The 23,368-nt window shown below is 32.8% G+C and overlaps 2 long non-coding RNA genes across 10 annotated transcripts in view; one reads left to right on the top strand and one right to left on the bottom strand.

The window, feature by feature from the left end:
* The window catches only part of LOC143235851 (uncharacterized), a 152,459-nt gene that overhangs the window by 86,394 nt on the left and 42,697 nt on the right, over positions 1–23,368 (top strand). The window lies entirely within an intron of this gene.
* The window catches only part of LOC143235855 (uncharacterized), a 31,985-nt gene continuing 11,622 nt past the window's right edge, over positions 3,006–23,368 (bottom strand). Inside the window, exon 3 of the long non-coding RNA XR_013019400.1 lies at positions 3,006–3,138. This is a non-coding gene — a long non-coding RNA (uncharacterized LOC143235855). The remainder of the gene's footprint in view (positions 3,139–23,368) is intronic.

The following is a 23,368-nucleotide window of genomic DNA, read 5'->3' as shown; positions in this document are numbered from 1 at the left end:
CTGTTACATCAGGAGAATGTTAATTGTTGTTTTTGTTGGAGTTTTTTTCCCTTAAGTTGAAAACAGTATAATCGGAGCTTTGTTTAGTGTGATAAGTGTGCAAACTGTTGCTCAAAATTTATTGGTTAGTATATTAAACAGTTAGTGGCTCAGTGGCAAGTCTGGAAGCTTATAACGCTAAAAACTGGGTTTCGAACATGTTGGTGGACAAAGTACAGATTGTCCATCGTGTAACTTTGTCCTTAATAAAAAAACAAATTTGTGTTTAATGTTCCGTGGTTGGTTGAAGAAATTGTTGACCGTGTAACTGAAACTGGGACTCGAAAACAGCTAGATAACACATAAAGAGAATATATAATTTCGTTCTGATGTCCTTCTCTCTTATAGACATCTTTAGTCATTAGGCTTACCGCCCATTCTTGATTTCTATGCTTTAGATATGGCGTTCATTTCATTGCGTTCTAGCTTATTTGGCGCAAATAGCCTAGCTGCTTTGTGCCATAAAACACTACATCAGCCAACTAACTTATATGTAACTCGAAAAATTTACTCACTGATTCAGGTGGCGTATAAAAATTTTAAGCTTCACTGAGCATGAAAATAAGTACATTTACGATATTTCGGCACTAAAGTTCGAGGAAAATGAAGAAAAAATATTTACTTTTCGAATGATAATAACAACATTAACTATTCCAGTCAACGTTTCGCCCTTGGGGTTTCATCATGCCTAATAGTACCAATCTAACCATGTCTCATTCACTCAGGTATTAAGTAAATAATAAGGCTAATAATGATACCTACCTACATAAATATTTTTTCTATAAATAACGGCTACGTTATTGCACTCATGATAATTATTAAGTTTTTTATATGCATTTTTAGGAAAAAAAATCATGATTACGGCCGAAAATATTGTTGATGGGCCCGACATGGCCAAGCGTGTTAAGACTCGTAATCCGAGGGTCGCGTGGTGGTGTTAAAATGTTACGGTTAATTCCCCTATTCGTTGGTAAAAGAGTAGCCCAGGAGTTGGCGGTGGGTGGTGATGACTAGCTGCCTTCTCTCTAGTCTTACTCTACTAAATTAGGGACGGCTAGCGCAGATAGCCCTCGAGTAGCTTTGCGCGAAATTCTAAACAAACAAACAATATTGTTGACAGCGCAGTGTGCCCAACTGATAGGGCAATACACAACCATTCTTGTATTATTAACCATCACGAAGCCAAAAGGGTAATACGTTGACTAAAATAAAGCTTTTATTATTATTTGGAGGATAAAGATTATTTGTTTCTGACTTTATTGACAAAATGTCTAAACCAATCCAATATGCACTACACCTTCTTAAACAAAGGGAAGGAACGAACTATATTTAGATAAAAAAGTGTTAAAATCATAATTATTTGTTTATAACGATTATTTTTCACTTTGTCTAAAGAGCATGAAATGAGAATCAGTCTGTTTAAATATATTTAGTCTTATTTTTCACACTTACAGCTACTTGAATTTCTTGTTTCAGTGACAAGAAATAAAATCATAAAACAAAGTAAATTCAAAATTAAGGTTCTGCATCCATTTGTAAAACGAAATTTCACAATTTGTACCAAAGATATTGGGAAGGGGACAACACAACTAGTGGGTAAATGTATTCAAGCCTTTATAAATAAGAACATATGACAAGAATATATACATATAATTAATTATAGTCCTTACAGATACCATATTGAACTTTAGTTTCACCCTAAGCGTGATAGAAAATTAATACCAATCTTGTTTGTTGGTTGTTTTGTTTTTAATTTCGCGCAAAGCTACATGAGGGCTATTTGCGCTAGCCGTACCTAATTTTATAGTGTAAGACTAGAGAGAAAGCACCTAGTCATCACCACCCACTCCCCCCAATTCTTAGGCTAGTCTTTTACCAACGAATAGTAGGATTGGCCGTCACACTATACCGCCCCCACGGCTGTAAGGGCGAGCATATTTGATGTAACCGGGATTCGAACCCACGACTCTTAGATTAGGAGTCGAGTGTTTTAACCACCTGGCCATGCTGGGCCCAAACCAATCTTCAAAGATTTAACGTTAAATTTAAGTAACGACTGATTTTTATACGAAAGTATTATTTATAATTTGTTTATTTAGAAAAAGAAACAAGAGCGATAATAATATAAATCAAACTGTAAAAAAATAACTAAATTGGCTGTTACACCAACCATCGGTCTTGTACATCTGCAAACTATTTGTAAAGGATATGAAATGAAAGTATTTTATTTTGAAATAAAATTTAACTATGGTTTAACTTAACATTAAATTCACTTACACATGAAAAGTCTACAGTATTTTATGTGCATCCTACTTCTCAATCTGTGGTTTAAAGTGGTCTTTAATAATTTATGTGTACTATATCAGTGTGGAACTGTTGTAATACAATATGTATGTAAAGAATTCAGTCATATATATGTAATTTATTTTTCCTTTAATACGAATCTTTCTTTCGTACACTTTAACGGATCTAAGACTCTAAGTCATTGAAAATCTTCAATATAAACAGTTAGCTCAAAGTACTAACAAACTATACATCACACTTTTATAATTATTTTTTACTCATTGTAGCAAACACTTTCTTCACTGATTGTATTAGTAAACCTTTAAGTATTTCATGTTAATTATCCGTACATCTAATTTAAGGAATATTTTACATGGTTATGTCTACATAAAACCGTCTACTTCTTATGTACCGTATGTTTTCATACCGAAATATATGCATTGAAGGAATCTTTAAAGTCTCTAAATATGATAAATTCCAAGAAATATTTGGTAGCAAATAACAGTTTTGAGTTATATATATAGTCATGCATCGCTGATGTTAATAACTGTATAAACATAAGCAGTAATCTATTAGGTTGAGGAATAATTCGTGAGCGTTTTTAAATAATTTCATTTAAGCATTACATGCAAGACTAAACAATACTTCAATGCATGAACACATTACACCCAAAACATTTATTATGATACTTTATTTCATGTAATACCTAGGTATATAGTATGCATTGTTTTAAACGAAATTGCAAGAAATTAAATGCGAAAAGCAGATGGTGTCGAAAATGCTCGATTTTGTCCACTTGGCATTCCATTTAATGAGCTGAAAATGAAAGCAAAAATTAAAGACATATGAAAATCAAACACACCATCTATTAGAGCAAAAAATTATCTACCAAATGACATGAAATATTTTGCGAAAGCGTTTCATTTATGAATATATTTTTAACTTGAAAAAACGCTCACGAATTATTCCTCAATCCAATAGCAAACAGATAATAAAAATACTTTAAAAATGTTTTTTCCGAGTACTCATAAAAAATTTATTAGTTTTCTGACAAAAACAATCTTAATACTATATTTGTTCAGTACTTAATGTATAATTCTTATGAGTTTGAAAATGTATATTTTTACTGAATAATCGTGGTTTACCTTGGTTTATTTGAAATTTATGAATATATATATATAGGTAAAGCAAAATAAACCAAGACGTACAGTTTTTATTGACGTTTTGTCTGAAATTTATGTGTAGTTTCACAAGTAATTTGATGTTTACATATGATATAACTAAGAGATAAGAAAATAAAAGAAATGTTTAATACAATCGCCATCATTTTTTACTTAGTAGCTGAGAGATATCACATGAACGCAACAGGGAGACGTATTGTCTGGTGTAATTGCGTATCATATTGCTTTCTTAAAGTTCTATGATTTCACTTCATAACAATGAAAGCAACTACCGGTGCGTGTTAGTACCCCCCCCTCCCAGTGGCTCAGCGGTATGTCTGGGGACTTCGAACGCTAAAATCCGAGTTTTGATACCCGTGTTGGGCAGAGGACAGATAGGCCATTGTGTAGCTTTGTGCTTAATTCAAAACAACAACGTGTTAGTAAATTACCAACTCACTGTTCCTAGATAGCTAACATTGTAAAACAACAACACGTTTTAGTCTAAAAACATCAGTTTCTCTAACTTGGGAGATAAATATTCTTTTATACAAATATTCGTAAATATATATATATATGATATTATCAAGACACTAGACTTCAATATATTAGTTTATACAGTAAAGAGTTGAGGATAGGTCTACACAGCCAGTATAACGGCATTTTATTTTTCAAACATGAACATTCGTTTTATTTCCTGTGTACTCTTAACAGCTTATCTTATACTCAAAATTCATGCGTCATTGGCTAAATACAAATTGTAAACATAAATTACATATAATTGTAATTTACATGTAAATGAGTTTTTTGTATGTGCTTCTAATAAATATAACGAAACTGTGTAGACATATAGCAACACCAGAAATGAAGACATATGTGAATACACTAGTTAATTAGATATATTCTGATGCTTATTAGAAACAAAATCATTTTGAAGTTTTAAAATCACGATCCTCTAAAATAGTTTATAAACCTAAACCAAGAAGACCCTGACTATGGTAGGATAAAAAGTTATGTTGTTTTGAACAGAATTCTTGGATAAGTCAGGAATTTTCCTGTTCAATTGTCTGTAAACCAATTTATTATATTAATAAATTATAATATTAAAATCTATTAAAGTAAAGCCTTTTAAATAATAAAAAAAGCACAGAAGATTTTTTTTTAATTTCGCGCAAAGCTACACGAGGGCTATCTGCGCTAGCCGTCCCTAATTTAGCAGTGTAAGACTAGAGGGAAGGCAGCTAGTCATCACTACCTACCGCTAACTCTTGGGCTACTCTTTTACCAACGAATAGTGGGATTGACCGTCACATTATAACGCCCCCACGGCTGAAAGGGCGAGCATGTTTGGTGCGACCAGAATTCGAACCCGAGACCCTCAGATTAGGAGTCGAACGCCTTAACACACTTGGCCATGCTGGGCCTCAGAAGAAGATTCAGGAGTGATGCTGTAGGACTCATTCTAAAGTAAATTCATTGGTGAGAACTGTTACGGCTTGGTGGTTATAGTAATCGACTAGTAATCCGAGTGTTGCAAGTTCGAATCTCAGTCACACCAACAATGCTCGCCCTTTCAGTCGTAGTGGTGTTATAATGTGACGATTAATCTCACTATTCGTTGCTAAAAGAGTTGGCAGTGAGTGGTGACGACTAGCTGACTCTCCTCTAGTTTTACAGTGCTAAATTAGGAACGGCTAGCGCAGATAGCCCTCTTGCAGCTTTGCGCCAAATTAAAAGAAAATAGAACTGTTACTTATAATAAAATTAGCTAGCATACGTTTTTAGTCATTTGAACCCAATAGTTCAACGTTGAACAAGACAGACTAAACTAAAAATAGAATTGATTTTTTTAAAACGACAAACCACAATTTTTTAACTTATAGAAGATTGTCCCCTGGCCAGGTGTTTACTAACTGTTAGAGACCCCCCCCCCTCCATGTCGATATAATGCTCTTTGGTTCGCATCCAATTACCGAAAGAAAAAACTGTGATCTACACTTTTGGTTCATTAATGCGTTATGAAAGTGACGGTCAAATTCGATTATTCGAAAGTTAGCGACGGGTGACACTGACTGTCTGCTTTCCCTCTAATCTATCAGTGCAAAATTAGTAATGACAAGCGGAGACAATTTTTGTGTAGTTTATGCAAGTTTTTCCAGTAATCAAAACATTGTCACGAATTTTTATGTGCACCCGTCATTATTTTAATTGAATCTGTTTCATAATATATATATAATTGAGATTACAAATGATACGTCTTGCAGGAATTTACGCTTCGTAATTTTTTTGCATTCGTGATTAATGTGAAGCAAATAGAATATTCATGTTAGTATATATTGTAGTCTATCTTATTTTGATACATTTCTGAATAAATTCGATAACTTGTAGTTCAGTGGAACAATTTGTCATGTTATTTTTTATAATAGAATTAGATAGAGAAATCAACAGCATTATTTAACCGTGTATTTTCCAAAATCGTGTTCCTATGTATGTAATGAATCATTACCCCCTACAAAGGAATGTTTCAGGTTGCGTGACATATATAACTTCCTGTCATCCTGGTTGTCATAATTGATATTTGTCTGGAAACTTATTTGAGGAACTTCACATTTTTCCCCGTTTCTTGGTGTTAAACTACTGGTTTATATTCAGTGGCAGCTGTACTTCTTTCAATGTAACAAGTTACTTTAGTTTTTATTGTTAAACGCAGAGCTACACAATGGGCTATATGTTTTCTGCCCACTGCGGGTATCGAAATCCAATTTGAAGAAGGGATTTACATTCGTAACTTACTGAGAAAAGGTAACGTAAATTATTTGTTTTATATATTTATGCACAAACGAATAAAGAGGAAATATGTTTTAGATGTCAAACCTGCATCCGCACGTAAGTGTGTATAATTCGTGACGACGAAAAACGCACTTGAAGTAAAAATGTATCTCAATTATGGGTATTAAAACTTTAATTAAAATAAAGTACAGAACAACCTTTCGACATTCTTAGGTCATCTTCAGGTTAATCTTGAGACACAAGATGTCTATATGTAAGAGCTGGCTCATATTTATGATATACATATGTTTAATGGACAAAGTTTAGTCCTTATTGTGGGCCTTTTAAGGTCCTTGAAGAATAATAGCAATGTATTTGTATATATGAATAATACGCGTGTTTATTTTAATTATAACCAAATTTCAGTTGTTGTTATTGCCCTTAAAACTCTACCTGATAAGTGACTACAGTTTGTCACGAAACAGGTCATAATAAAAAAGTATTCAGCTAGAAGTAGAACGAGGACTAAGTAGTATGCTGTGTACATATACGTAAAAGTAAACTGTATTAATTCTATAAATTACATCAGAAGTATATAGGCGATTAAACACGACTTTACAACAATCATTAAAGTTAGCATACAACGAAAACCGATATGTGTATTATGAGATTTCTAATATTTTATCTCTTATCTCATATTACTTGTTACGTATGCATATAGACTATTTATACAAAGTTTGTTTTACAGAAAAAAAAAGTGATATATATATAAGTGGTTTTATAATAATAACGTTAATTCTTTCCAGCAATTCAGTTGACATTATATAACAGACAATTCGTTTAATAAAGTGTTATATACGAATGAACTATTAATAAATACAGAACATATACTGCTTAATTTATATCTGAAGAATGTTTTTTTTATATGATAGCTAAACTGTCAACAAGAACCTAGAATTTGACATCTTGATAAATTATTTAGAATTTGAGAAATCCCTTAAAAACTGAACACCTTATTTGAATATATATAAAAAATCTAAGTTGGATATATATGTTATGCCTTAAAATTAACATATAATTAGATAATGCTCCTCGAAACTAATTTTGACTTAAATATCTTTAAAAATATTTAATGAAAGTATATATAATTGTAACTCAGACATATTATCATAAGAATAAAGTGGATTGATCCTATCGTTTTATAATTTTCTACGTCATATCTTGGCTATTCCCTCTTGCTTCAAATGATAACATAAATTGTATATATAACTGTTTTTAAACAAAATAGAAAACACTATATCCAAAAATAACCCCCTATTAAACTGGCAGGATAAGAACGCAAAAAGTAGAATTAGAAAACAATTACAAAGTTCCATAGAAACCCTCATACAATAAACAATAAAATAATATACAGTGGATGTTTTTTTTTCGTGACAAATATTTTTTATCATATTATGGCTCTAATAAATACCAAGTTTGTTCAAAAGTCTCCGAGTACTTTATGTTTATGTAGACGTTTAACTGAAAGTAAAAGTAAATTGTCATACCAAAATACCGGGTGGTTAGGGCACAATCTGTGGGTCACAGGTTCGAATCCGCGTCACACCAAACATGCTCGCCCTTTCTGCCTGCCGTGTGGACCTTATAATGAAACGGTCAATCTCACTATTCGTTGGTAAAAAGAGTAGCCCAAAAGCTGGTGGTGGGTGGTGATGACTAGCTGCCTTCCTACTAGTTTTACTAATAAATGAGGGATGGCTAGCGCAGATATATCTCGTGCAGCTTTGTGTGAAATTCAAAAAACAAACAATCCTAAAATGAACGCGACTTTGACTAGGACTGTAAGTGAAGGTTCGACTTCATTTTTTTGATTAATTTTTAAATATAGGGTGTTCGGAAAGTCACTGTGCACTTATATATTTATTAACATACAAAACTGCACAGTGACTTTCCGAACACCCTATATAACACTGAGAAACTGAAGTTCCTCAAAACTTGTATTTTTTTTTTAATAGATGACACCACTTTTAATACATAAAAGAATTACAGTTTATATCAGTAAAACTTTTGAAAATGTTCAGCTGAGTACATTGAATAATTTTGATGCAAGGAATTACGTATGACGAAAGAGCACAGTCCGAACACGTTTTCTGTGCAGTACTTCTCAGAAAAAAAAAAAAAAAATTTAATGTTCACTTTTTCTAAATTTATTCTCAAGTATTTGCTAGCACAATGATCCGGCCGTAGGACTAGGACGGCATTTCTGCTGGTGATAATAACCAAGCGATCGTGCGTTTCCGATAGTGTTGCTTCAACAGATTTATATAGATTAATACACTTAACATGCGCAACCGTGAGCACCATGAAAAACCATAAGCTTATGATATAACATTGTGTTATTTAAATCTGCGTGTTGAAAAGATAACACAAACGTGACCTACCAAGTCGGATACGTTACACATACGGTCTCACAGACTAAAATTCTGGCGAAATTCAACTGAGAAACGAACAGGTGACGACAGATATTTTGATGATCTATGCCTTACCGAGTTTATTGACCACCCCCTTGCGCGGGAATGCAGCGCTTGGACAGGTTTGTTACCAGCAGGCAACTTGAGTCTATTTCCATCTTATTAAAGCAGGCGGGGTATATATGCACGGAATCGCCCATACCGTGATCTTCGATCTTCCTGACACTGATTATCTAGGCATCATTGTTAGGATATCTGGGCATGCGTGCTTGTTTTATTGTTTTACTGAATTAGCGAATATTCATACATACGTGCTCATGCATGTATTTTGTACAAAATGTGAATATAAAGTAATTATTTATAATATTTAGTTCGTACTTTTTCTTGTTGCTCGTGATAAAGAGCTTCGAAGAAGTTCGACAAGAAAACATCATAAATAAATGTTACTATTAATAATACTTCATATAAAAAGATTTAACTATATTATTGTATGAAGACATAAGTTTCGATACTTACTGTTATGTGCATTTTTGTAAGTTACAGCTTTTACAGCAAGTACGATTTATTGTAAAAACTGTAAATGCGAATATTCTTAGTCGGTAGTGTCAGAGCTGTATGTCTGTAGTGGGCAGTACACAGCAGGCAAGTGTGTAGCTTTGTGCTTAATTTCAAACAAGCTGTAAGCTCAATCGTAAATAAATTCAAAACAAAACTGTTGTGTGCATTGTTTCACGTCTGTGAGTTGTAACTACACAGTATACTTAGAGAGTGTGATTATATATGTATAGGTAACCATATCTTGGTCTTCACAAACGCATATACATGAATGTGTACATCAAGAGATGATAGGCAGACGATTCGTTGGTGTTGTTTTGTGTTTTTTAACCATAAACAACTAAGGGTACAACATCTGGATTATTTATTTTTATATGTATTAAGTACATGTTGTAAATAGCTTTCCAAAATCCACTATAGCATCTAAAAGTCCTTGTAAATTATTATCATGGTTCTGATTTTTTATTTAAATTCCCATCACAGTTCTGATATAGTCTGCGAATTATTACCGAAATTTTGATAATTCTTGTAAACGTTAATCAGTTTTTCTAACTGATGTATATTATTACCACAAAGTGGTAACTTATAATTTATCAACTCAGTTCTGATAAACCCTATAAATTAAAACCTTGTAGGCTTGGAGTTGAACTGTTCACAATAAGCTAAAAATAAGTATAGCGAAAACACTAATATACACACATACACACACAAATACACGTATGCTCATAATGATTCATTTAAGAAATCTTTTATCAGGCAGACAGTAACATTGCCTAATGTTCAAATAGCTGAGACTGTCATCGAAATGGTATTTTAAATATCTCCTCAATAGGTCATTAGAACTTTACAATACCATACAGTTTTCTTTTTTAACAATATCTGTGTAATGACTGAGTCACGTGTTCTGGTAATGTCTGTAAATATCACATTAAAAAGGTTGAGTTTCTTCTTTTTCTTTTGTTATTACATGATATCTCAAAACCAAAACAATTATGCCAACCAAATGCACTGAGTTGACATAGTTTTAAAGTATTATTAACTAGTAGTAAATAGAAAAAAATTTAATTATATTTTGAACAATGTCACTATTACCTCTTGAAGTTAGAAATTTTGTGTTCCTTTGAAAAGCTAAAGTATAGGGTGAAACATGAACTATTTACAAATAATAGATAAACAATAAATGTTACATTTGGAACCTCATTGTATTTAGAACTTAATTATAAATAAAACCTTCCAATGTCTATTGAAACACTGCATTAAGAAAATAACAACCAGCAAACAAATAATGGAAAACTTTTCAAAAAATGTAGTGATGGGTGATATCAGTCCTTCAAAAATGATACAAACAAGATGGTAGGGATGGCATTTGCATCATTCTTATATAATAACACAGGAATTATTAATATAACAATATATATATATATATATGTAACTATTTAATCACAACTGAATTTAATTTATTGTATTTTTGTGTGTTAACATTCTACTACACAGTGTGCCTGTATTATTATGTAGGGATGATACAAATGTAATCCCAACTGTCTTTTTCACATTCTTTTTGAAGGATTGGTATTAGCCATCACTCATTAACATTATTTTTTTAAATTTCTTCTTTAAGTATACAAGCAGTATTTCGCATTGTGCCATTTAAAATCTAGTAACGCAAACAGTAATTATTATATATGTTCAAAAATTATTCTTGACAAATATAACACTGTTAGTTAAATATCTTTATACCAAAGAAATCTTATCTTTACATGGATGTTTGATGGCTACTTTCCAATGTGTAACATAATCACCTCTCCAGTTTCAGGTTTGATAGTTTTCTAACCAAAAAGGCGTGTCCTTATTAGATACTTAACGCGGTATTGGTCATTTCTGACATAGAGAGTGGGTGACTGCTATTTTAAGTCGTGGGTCTGTCAGAAACAACGATTGGTTGTTGTTACCCGCTTCTGGCTTTCCGCATTCTGTGTCTTTTGTGGATGTGGTCCTAATATTCAGTTTAATATTTTGAGAGCTTGTGAGATTTCATTTTGAAAGAACAGAAAGCAGTTGACACGTAATTTAAATTCTTTTATTGTTGTTTGCCCGATATAGCGGCTTATAGAATAGCTCTGAATTTTTCAATGCAAACTTTTAGCTTATAACTCCGTAATCTCTTGACCGATTTGAGATATAATTATAGTTTTGGACTCAGGAGGTCAAACCCTTTCAGTTGATGTATTTGACCACGCCCAAGATCTTATAAATTAATTTACTCTAATCTTGCCTAAAAGGCTGGAGATCCTGATGAGTAGTAAAGTCGAATCGGTTATACGCACGCCTCACGTTTGGTATTGCTGGCGCACAAACATATAGCTAATAAAACTGATAAAATGGTCTCACATTAATTTACTCTAATCTTGCCTAATCGAATTTCAAGTGTAGCAGCTACTGAGGATTCCTTCTTGATTATCTTTAATCCAGATCACCTAAATCTTCTCATTAAGATCATGCTAATCTTGAATTAGTAGATTTAAGAGTAGACAACTAATCAAAGTACGTACCGCCAACTCATAAATTTGTCTTGTCTCACCGAGCAATAGAATCTGACTGTCGTGCTTATAACACACCTACGATTTAATCATATGTTAAACTACATAGTTCTGTATGGTTTCATTTACAATATGGCATGAAGTTATTGCATCAGTTTACGAGCAATATTTTTAAGTAATTCGATAAAACAGTTTTGACGAGTAACGGATAGATTATTGTTAATCGAACCGGTGTGTTTTATTCACCGAACATGATGGCATGTTGGCAGCTGATCGTATTATATATGTATTTAAAATATTCTCCTGGCCACCGTGGAAAAAATAAAAATCTTTTAACATTAAACAGTATCTTCCAGCATACACGGAATTTTATTTAAGCTCGTCTATATTATTAACAAGTTACAGTTATATCTTATTCGTTGATATTTTCTAAGTTAAATGTTAAAGCGATATGACACTTGCATATATTATGATAATTTGAAATGTAAACACATTGATTTGTGTAAAGTGTGTAAATAGTGACTTATAGTTTTTAGCCGATTTCACATGTGTTTCTTATTTTTTTAACTCTTTATCAGACTTACGATGTTAGAAAGTAAACGTTTATCTGATAACAGACTTTTGACACATTAAAAACGAACCCTTTCATGCAATGCACAATAGTGATATGTTCTGTTTTATTTTAAGGAATGCTGTTAAAATTTTCTTGGTAAAATGGTATAATTACAGTGCATATTTAATGTAATAATTTTATTACAAAATTTGGCCAGAAGGGGCCTAGTGGAAAGCCTACTCGATATGCAAATTTAAGAGTTCATGGTTTTTCTTTAAACATGCGCTCTGTACTTTGGAAACGTTGGGCCACAATAAGAGTTACGGTCATATCCCCCTATTTGATTAAAATAGCCGAAAAGAAAAAGGTGGAGACTAGTTATCTTCCCTCTAGCCTACCAGCTCCAAATTAGAGACGGGAACACCAAGCAGTTTACATTGCTTTGCGCGAACATTTCTGATACGGAGACTTACATTTTGTTTAGTTTGAATAAAGTAACAAATAATGCTTACAACTTTTTATAACAGAGTAATAAGTTAGATATAAGGAAAAATGAATGATTTTTAAATCATGTTAATTTAAATATAAAAAAGATTTATTAATAATCGAAATAGGTCAGCTGAGAAACAATCTTTGTACGTACAGATGTAAACAAAAAGCAACTTTTTCACCGTCGATTCTTACTGAACAAACTGAAATCAAGTTTTTAATTGCTGCCAGTAAGAAGAGCATGAGTTTCAATTTTAATAATTTGAAGCCTAAATTTATCGTTAAAAACTAACTTAGTGTTCTTCTGTTTTACCTAATAATTCAAAGGAAGCTACCCAGTAATTCACACTGTGAGAACATTGTTTTCAGTAGTGGGATTATTTTGGTAGAAATAAAATGTAACCAAAATTAAATTTTAAGATGATAGATGTACTCGAAGCGAGATAGAAATTTTACTAGAAGTCATGAAACAGTGGAAAGTTTTGATTGATTATTAGGAATTAAGCACAAAGCTACACAACGTGTTCTGCCCACCATGGGTATCGAAACCCGGTTTCTAGCAGTGTAAGTTTGTAGACATACTGCCGTGACACTGGGGGGAGGCAACAGTGGAAAGATAATCACGAAGAAAGAGAGAAGAGTTAAAAGACATGGTATGTACAAAAGAATTATGAACAAACATTAATTTGATCAAAGGCAAGTTGAGGAAACCATGGAAAATGTACTGGACGATTATAACCACAAAACTGAAGGTCTAAAGGACGTCAATAACATAAATAACACAAGATGTGAACGTTATGACAAAACATCTGTAAACGGAATCAGTGAATGATGCAAGGATCAAACCAGGCACACCTTTGTCCGTATTTGTTCAGTAGTGCTGACCTCAGATATCATTAACTATGGTATATTAAATATGAGAACTAATACAGTCTACACTTACTGTCGTACTGCTCGAGCAACACGCCACTTCACCGAGTTAGTTAATTAAAAATACCAGTTCAACGATATTATTTTATCAAAAATTATTGGGAAGTGTTATGGGAGGCATATCAGGAGCCTTTTGAAAGAATGTCTGGGTAAATATAAGATGGAGTAATGAACAACACCTTCTTCATCACGCATTGAAAATGACCAACTTTTACATCATTAAGAAGCCTTCTTACAGAAAATCGTAACAACTACCAAACAATAGCTACCTTATGAAATAGATTTGGAACAGCACACCAGAAAGGAGTTTCTAAAGCAGATTTTAGGAGCAGAAGTGAAGATGTGGAAGGCTCGTTTGGAAATATCTATTACAGATGCTTCACGCGAGATGTTAAATTCGTTGACATGTGACCAATTCATTGATGCCATAGTGGTCTACAGTATACGAATTAGACTTAAACAGTCTTGAAGCAATTAACGTTGTAGACTAAGAACTAGAAACACCAGTATTTTTTAGATAATCAGGTCAAATTGTGTGAAAACATACACTTCTGACAGGGAATAATTTGACAACTGACTACTCAGAAATGAAGAAATAAACTATAGCACAGTATATTTTCTACTGCAACTTAATAGGACATATTGCCAGGAAATGGAGACAAAAGTCTTTAATAAATATAAATTGTTCCAAAGGTTTAAGAAAAAGGGTGGGATGCTATGTGTAAAACTTGTAAATTACAGCCGAACCTGTGGTGAATCAATAAATGGTAATAAACCAAAAAACAAGTCATAGAAACAACAAAGAGCTAATTAAACATTAAAAACACGAATTAAATGAATTTATGGGGCGAAGTTCAATTTGAAATGCTTCCCAACTGAAACATGAAGTTTGTTATATAAATAAATCAGCCCATGGGAACATGGAGATGGGATATATGATGCAAACAGTAAGTGGTCATTAAGTTTCAGGAGAGGAAAGTTTGAATTCGTCATTACTATGGGAAGCTTTTCTGCACAACTTTGTGTGAAGTTAATTGACATCCAAAAAGAGGGAATACACTTCATTAAGAAACACAAATGGTGGAGCTAGACTTGCTTCAAACAGCTTTATAGTTTTTGACAAAGATCCCTCTGTGTATTCCATGATATTTACAACACCTGAACCTGAACTTCTAGTGACAATAAGATCGACAGTTATTAGTGCACTTTAAAGGTTAATTACTTATGCTAGGTAATATAACGAAATATTTCTGATTTAGTATCTAGAACGTGGTAGAACCAAAGAGTCAAACCTATGCTAAGGGATTATGTGGTTGGAAGAACTCTCGTGGATCAGAAGAATAGAGTGTCATCATCAGAGCCATGAACACAACAAATCGTTAAATCCGTGTCAGATCCGGACAGAACATAAAATATCACATGAACACAACAAATCGTTAAATCCGTGTCAGATCCGGACAGAACATAAAATATCACCCTGAGTATTCACATAAGAAACAAAGTTGTATAAAGTTTGATGTCAAATCTTTACATAAGGGGAATTAACAATCTCATTACCGGAGATGACCAAAGACACAGATGACATAACTTGTTCATCAAACACCAACATATCTTTACTGGTGAACATCATGATTTAGAGCTCACGAATGAAATATTTCATAATATTGATGTTGAAGATGCAACACTAATATGTCGTATGGCCAGGCGATCCACAGTTCAAAAACACGAGAACATTCTCAAAGACATAGAAGCCTTGAAAAAACTTATGTTTCAACAAAGTACAAAGGATAGAAGAAAATGCCTACGAAATAAGTGAAATTGTTATATTAGTATTTGATGCCGACGTAAGCCTATCAGGAACAATTGTTAACATGTAAATTTATAGTTGAATAAATATAATTATTTCTTTAGCATTAAATATTGGACTAGGTATTGTTCTTTTTACCGAATAATCTAAAAGAACCCTCTCAACAACAGAAATCAATAGATAACAAGTTCAGTGAATGGAATACTGTCAAAAATTGGTAATGAATTACAATTATTACTTCTTTGTATCATCTGATGTAAGCTTGAAGTCAAAATTGTTAGTATTAAGAATTAAATAATTGTCTTGAGCGTGCTTAAGAACAACTGTTCATCTTCTTTTCGTACTTCTATAATTTTAATTACTGCCAGTTATAATAATTATATTTTCAATAAAGTTTTATTTATTTTTATTTTTGATTAAATCTATATTTGTTTTGTTTTTTATTTGTGCTAAATTTGCTTTTCGAGAAATAAGTAATAATTTTACTTTGTGTTGCATTTAATGTGTTGTTTGTTTGTTTTGGAATTTCACACAAAGCTACTTGAGGACTATCTGCGCTAGCCGTCCCTAACTTAGCAGTGTAAGACTAGAGGGAAGGCAGCTAGTCATCACCACCCACCGCCAACTCTTGAGCTACTCTTTTACAAACGAATACTGGGATTGATCGTCACATTATAACGCCCCCACGGCTGAAAAGGCGAGCACATTTGGTGCGACGGGGATTCGGATCCGCGATTCTCGGGTTACGAGTCGAACGCCTTAACACGCTTGGGCATGCTGGGCCATGCATTTATTGTGAATCATGTAGGTCTTTGAAGTTGATGAAAGTTGTTTGAAAGGTTAGCATTTGTTAAAAATATAGTCTCAAAAACTCAACAAATATCATTCGAAATGGTTCATTACTATAGCATTAATCTTAATTAATTTGCTGATAATATGGAAGAGAAACATGTTGAGTATATGTCTGAACCCTTATTACATATAATTCTAGACGTTCAACAATCTTATAAGATGATAGATATAAGATATTTTCAATTAAAATAAAACACCAAACAAACGTTTATATATGTGTAGCTAACTCTATCGAGCACCACTATAGTGACTCTATCCAAATTAGAAGAATAACGAAACACTATATATAGAACCAAACTTTTTGCCAAATTCAGAGTGTTGTCACAGCCACTTCAAACGTTTGAATCCCACTGTTCTTATGTTTTTATTAGGTTGCATTAAACATACAAGTTTCACATGTTTTAAATTCACGAAAACGATCAGAAACCGGCAAAATTACTGCTATTTTTCTTCTTATATGGTTATGAAAGGAGGACCAGCGTAAAAGAAGTTAATAACCTAGGGAATGTTACTGGAAAATCTGTAATGAAAGAACTGTATAATGTTCTAAACTGCATCTGTGCTTATAACCGAGGTTCAAACCCTTCTTCGCGTGAAACTTATTTTAATTAATGTTAAACTTGAAATAAAAAAGTAGTGATGCCCAATCAAAATATTTTACGAATACAGAAAAGTGAATTTAAAGAAATCACCCATGTAAAATTGTAATATAAAAGTGCACATATACCCTGTAAATTGTAATATAAAAGTGCACATATACCCTGTAAAATTGTAATATAAAAGTGCACATATACCCTGTAAAATTGTAATATAAAAGTGCACACATACCCTGTAAAATTGTAATATAAAAGTGCACATATACCCTGTAAATTGTAATATAAAAGTGGATTGTAACTGTAACAAGCAAGAAGAGGAATATATATAAATATATAAAGGGGACCAAAAGTTTCTATTTTTGTTTTATTTAATTTACCTTTTTTTAAATTTCATTTTTAGAAAGTTCGCCCTTTTATATCATTTGGTTCTACTTTTTAATATCACGCCTTTATATGAATGTTCACTTTATGTTAATTTGTCTTCATATGTACATTCGAAACGTTTATATCAGATGTTGCCTAGCACGAATCTGTATGGACATAGTAGAAGTGAATAAACGTTTCATTACGTATGACATGATGTTTATTTACGTTCCAACTGTATTCTACTACAGAGCAAGAATGCTTTATAACCTCACAAAGTGAAACTAAACTACAAGTCAAATGTAAAGGTGGTGTAACGACAAATATTTTGTAGGTAATGAATAAATATTATTTGTTATGTGGTCCCTAAACGGTTTTAACATATGCTTCATAGCCAGACAGAAAACAAAAATAATAGAAATACCTTACTCTATATTTGTACAAAGTAGGAAAGGCCTGTAACTGGAAAAAAAAAAAAAAAAAGACTACATTTCATCAAATATCAAAGAAATGAACAGAAGTTTAAGTGAATTTGAGCGTGTAATTTTTAATTGTTTGAAAAGATACATTTTCAGATATCTTTGGCACTTTTTGAGGTATTCCGTTTCTTCTTTGCACCGAACGCGGTTACGTAGTCAGTGTGTACAACTGTGAATCGCAAGGTTCATGATTCGCGTCCCCTTGTCGCAATAACACGCTCAGCACAACATTCGGTAAAGAACACTTCTGACCGGTTAATTTCTTTTTCATCTATCAGTTTAAAATTAAGGACAGTTATGCTCAGACAGTCCTTATATAATAGCTTTGCACAAAACTTAAAAAAACAAACAAGTCCTTTTCAATCTGTCTGGCCATACCGTTCTTTCTTGGGACGTGTTTTTTGTGTCATTGTTGATTAAAGTTTCCATTAACTACACATTCTTTATACAAAATAAAAAGTGTATTGTTACAATTTGGATAACTCATGAACACTCCTTTTTGTTTCCATGTTACACAGGTATGTTGGTGTGTGTTTTCTCATAGCAAAGCGACATCGGGCTATCTGCTGAGCGCAATGAGGGGAATCGACCCCCTGATTTTTTTATCGTTGTAAATCCGTAGGCTTAGGTATGTTGATAATACTAAATTCGCACTCACCACATTTTCTTCGAATTGGTATAGTTACTTCAAACTTCTCTTGTCTTCTGTCTCTTTATATAAGTGTATATATCCATACATTTAGTTACTGTTTCCTGTTTTACGAAACATGTCTCTCTTTGCTTGAAAAATGTTTTACTATTTTTTTCATCCTGTGAACTATAGGAATTATTTAGAGGACTTCAGCAATACTTCTGACAATTGAATCCTTATACCTTTATATTTAATTTTATGAGAGGAATTTTTGTTTGATTGCTTTTCGTGAACCATAGTAATAAATGGATGACACGGTCATAAGACAACTTGTCAGTTTATTCATAAATGAACTGAACAATTCGAGCAACTTCGAGGACTTAATTTTAATTTTTAAGTTAGGCATTAACTGACTTTTCAGGAATTACTGATATTAATCTGAGGATCGCGGGTTCGAGTTACCGCCACACCAAAATATGCTCGCCATTTCAGCCGTGGGAGCGTTATAACTTGCGGTCAATCCCATTATTCGTTGGTAAAAAGATTAGCCCAAGAGTTGGTGGTGGGTGGTGATGACAAGCTGCCTTCTCTCTCGTCTTACACTGCTAAATCATGGACGGCTAGCTTTGCGCGAAATTCAAAACAAGCCAAACCAAATACTGTTGAAAGACCAGTAGTAATATTCTACAATATTGAACAATTGAAAACAATAATTTTCATGTTCTAACAGATTTCTTTAAAAAAAAAAACTTGTTCATTCAAATATTAAATAAGCTTAATACAAACGTTAAAATAAATCCCAGTTCAGTTTTGAAGTAGATGAAAATTTGGCAAGAGATACTTTTGGATCGTTTTTGTAAACACTTTATAACAGGCCTTTCTTGAGTTTTAAATTTTTTTCTGCAATGTTATTTTTGAGCAGAGGTCGAAAAGAAAAACAGAAGGAAGAGGTACGAAAGTTAAGGGTTATTGAGAAACATATGTTAAAACTGACATTACAGATGTACATATAGCTATACTAAATTATTTTTAAGTAACACTTCAAAGATATACGTTTTTGCAAAAACTGTTACGTGTACAATCACCAGTCGTTATTATTAACCTGGTCCCTGGTGGCTCAATAGAAAGCTTAAGGACTTATAAAGGTAAAAATTTGGAGTTCAATTCCTTATATGGGCACAGCCCAGATAGCACATTGTGCAGGCTAACAAACATTTGTTATTGTTGTTGTTTTTGTCAACCTTATGTGCAAGGTTTCTCGAAAATGGCTAAGTGGACTTGGACGAAATTTGATATACACTTGATTCATGACCCAACATAGAAGTGATTAGGTTTTGGAGGGTCAGAGTCACAGCAAAATTACTAAAATTAAAAAAAAAAATCCTATTTGTTAACATGGGGAATGGTTTCTAAGACTATTTTTGCTCTATAACCCAGTCAAAAATTATTGGAGTTTAATGAAACTTTGTAGGCTTATGAATAATATTATTTCTCATTGTTCTGCTAAAAATGGTTTGTTTCCGTTGAGAACGACGAACGTACGGGCACAATGTCGTATTTTTTGAGAGCCGAAAATGATCAACGCAATGCAATTAATATAAAAATCTAGTGAAACTGGTCTTTTTTGTGTTTTATTTTACGTTCTACAAATTCCGTATGAGAGTACTATACAATTCTTTTATGGTATCTATCATTACTAAATTATTTTGAACAAACTTTGTGAAGGAGTAGATCCACAATGTTTGGTAGGTTTGGGTGGGAGGTTCTTCTATGAGGTCACGAAACCTTTTAAAACAGATTCAGGTTGCAAGGTTACCTAAAGTTGTACATAACCTGTGTTTGTCAGCAGCATCAGTTATTTTGTTTTAGACAGTTATGAATGTTAAGTTTTTAACCACAACTGTTTGTTTGATGGGAAGGGAGGATTGCATCTTCTTTGGTCCTCTTTTGAACTATACACTTGAAATACAGTTGTTAGTGTGTGCTGTGAAAGGTTGTGTAGGCCGTCTTTAGTAAGAGTTAATCACTCAAGTTCGTAATACGAACATGTTAACCTCTTGGCAACACCCTCAAAAATTGTTTGCAAATTAATGTCCAAAAATTGAAAATGCTTTAACATTTACCTTACATTATAAATGGTAATTTACATGAAGGTCCCTAAGTAGCTTGTTTTATCATATTTTGAACAGACGTTCAGTGTACTGGTCTCTGTGTGTGTGTGAAATGTCCCATTACAGTGACCATATTCCACTGATTGCACCGTACATTTTTAGTTGTCGGGCGTTTATAACCTTTACAGTCAATTAAGAGCAGCCATGTAGGCGGCGGGTACTACTGACTGGATGATCTCACTTTGGTTAACACTTGTAAAGTAGGGATAGAAAAACCACAACATTGAGCTTCTATATCATGTGTCACGTGCGATAAAGTTCAGGTTGAAACTATCTAATGCCGAAGTAATTTTGCTTTCTTTGTGTTGACGAACTATTTTCAGTTGTGTACTCGAAAGAGATAATTAGTGAAAGAAGCGTTTCTAAATATTTTATCTTTGCTAAATTTGGAATGTTTTATATTGAGAGAGTTAGTTACTTTGCAAGACAAGTTGAAAAACACCATCTCTATAATAAGAAGTAAAATGCAACCCACTAAGCATTGTAGATTTTTTATCTTGTACTCGAAACAAACGTAAGTGAAGTATATACAAAAAAAAAATTGATAATGATTTTATGACAGCTTTTGAACTTGCATAGATGCTTCTTGATATAAAATTGACATGAAATGTTTAAAAAGAATGTTATATTCAATATTAACAAATCGCACATATAAGACTGATATTTTTATTAGTTACTAGAAGTTGTACTTTTCCCGCCAACTATGCAATTAAATGCACTGTTAGGCTCTCCTGTTGATATATGACTATTCAAAGTAGGAGTTAGCGTTTCTGGTTGGTGAAATCAACGACATATATTTTGCGCAAGCGCTGTAGAAGCTTTTCTAACAGCGTTCTCCTTATATTTTAGCGCCATCTGTGCGCGTGTTACTTGAGTTGGCATTGACCTTGATTCCGATGAGCAACTGTAGAGGTATTTTCGCGTCTGTTAATGGTGAATAAAGCTATACGTTGAGGCTGGCGCCAAAGCCTACTTAGGCAACTAAGAACTATTAATTTAATTTTTTAATAATAAATGTTATAAGTTATTTCTATAAGTTACATTCAGTATGCGTCTTTCTTCAGTTATGTCCTGTCAGACACTACCAAAGAAGGGGTTGAGGTGGAGCAAACATTTACGTGGTACTGTAGTACAGACGAGCTAGATGTTGACCGCGTGATACAGTTTTTTTGAGTTATCGTTACTGTTTTCGTAGGGGTCGCTGTTCGTGGTTAAAAATGATTTCAAGGAAAAACGTAGTCGAAGTAGTTGTTGGATCTGTAAAACAGTCTGCTTTTCTCCCTGATCATGTGTAACGTCTGAGCAGACAGTCTGGGACTGTTTGCAGATACCCACTTCAGCATTATCTACAATCTTCTGATAAAGCGGAAGTCTCTTCGTGATCAATTATGTCTAGACTAATGATGACGTAAGTGTTATGGTCCTCGAAACATTCATTCCATTACTTCCTGAGTGCTAAGCGTAGAAGTGACATTTTTGTGTGCTGTATACGTGAAAGTAGGAATTTGTAATTTGACCTTTGATAAAATCAGTTCAGCAGATTTATCTTTGCGCAGTATGAACAAGTCGGAACCTAAAAACTATCGCAGCTAAATATGTTGATAACATAAAAAAAAAGTGTTTGTAAATAACTAGATGACTTACAATTTTTATTATTCGTCATATGCTAATATTACTGGATTATTAATTTCATATGTATTTAGTCTTCCTCACAGCTAATTTAAGAAATTGCGGTATTCAAAAATATAGAAAAATTAAATAATTTTAACCCAACAGTTTCTGTGGGTAATGGATGACCAATGATACAAAATGGCGGAGTTACCTCGCGCTTTTCTGGACGACCTGTATGAGTTTAAATTACGGTATGTTAAGACTTACAGAGGTTAAAACAAATAAGTTTTAAGTTATTTATGGGCTTTCATAACTGTTTAGCAATTTTAGTTATTCGTGTGTAAGCTACCAATGGTATTTTTTATTATCAGGAAATGATTACAAGTTAGATACCTTTACATATACACAGTTTTTATTTCTACAAGCAAAGTGATAACGTCCCAAAAAGCTGTTAGTAGCGGTAGTCTCAATTCTAGTACAGTATCATATTGTAGGTTTAAGACAATGTCTCCAACTAAGAATTACAAACTTTTCATTTTGAACGAAAGACGCTTTTCTATAACGTGTATTTTAAAGTAAAGAATTACGTGACTCTCATGAGTTATATTGACTAAATCTTCTTACTTTAATTATATTGATATAAAATGTTCATTGCATATTTTCCTGTAGATTTACTTTTGTTGCAACTTAATATTTCATTGTCAAATCAACCAATTTATATCAGTCAAAACACGTTTTTATGTTTGGGATTGGAATTGTTACGTGCTTCCTTCTTATCACACATTATAAAGTGGCTTCGTTTCTTACTGTGCCATCCATGTGTAGTGTGGTATTATGATAGTTTCATGATACTGAACTAATTGATCATTCTATATAGTCCAGTGAATTTTAAACGATCATATATTTTGTTAGAATGATACTTCATACATTCTACTGAACTGATTGATACATAACTTATTATGTGTAGTAGAATTCAGTGAAGTAAAAGATGTTACATAACTTCTTAAGTAACCTGCATGTATTTCTATTTATTGCTTGTGTCCTATTATTAATATTTGTTCACATAACATCG

Source organism: Tachypleus tridentatus, chromosome 12 (assembly GCF_004210375.1).
Source record: "Tachypleus tridentatus isolate NWPU-2018 chromosome 12, ASM421037v1, whole genome shotgun sequence".
Taxonomy (NCBI): domain Eukaryota; kingdom Metazoa; phylum Arthropoda; class Merostomata; order Xiphosura; family Limulidae; genus Tachypleus; species Tachypleus tridentatus.
The sequence above is the reverse complement of the archived record's forward strand: the minus strand, read 5'-3'. Positions and strand labels throughout refer to the sequence as shown.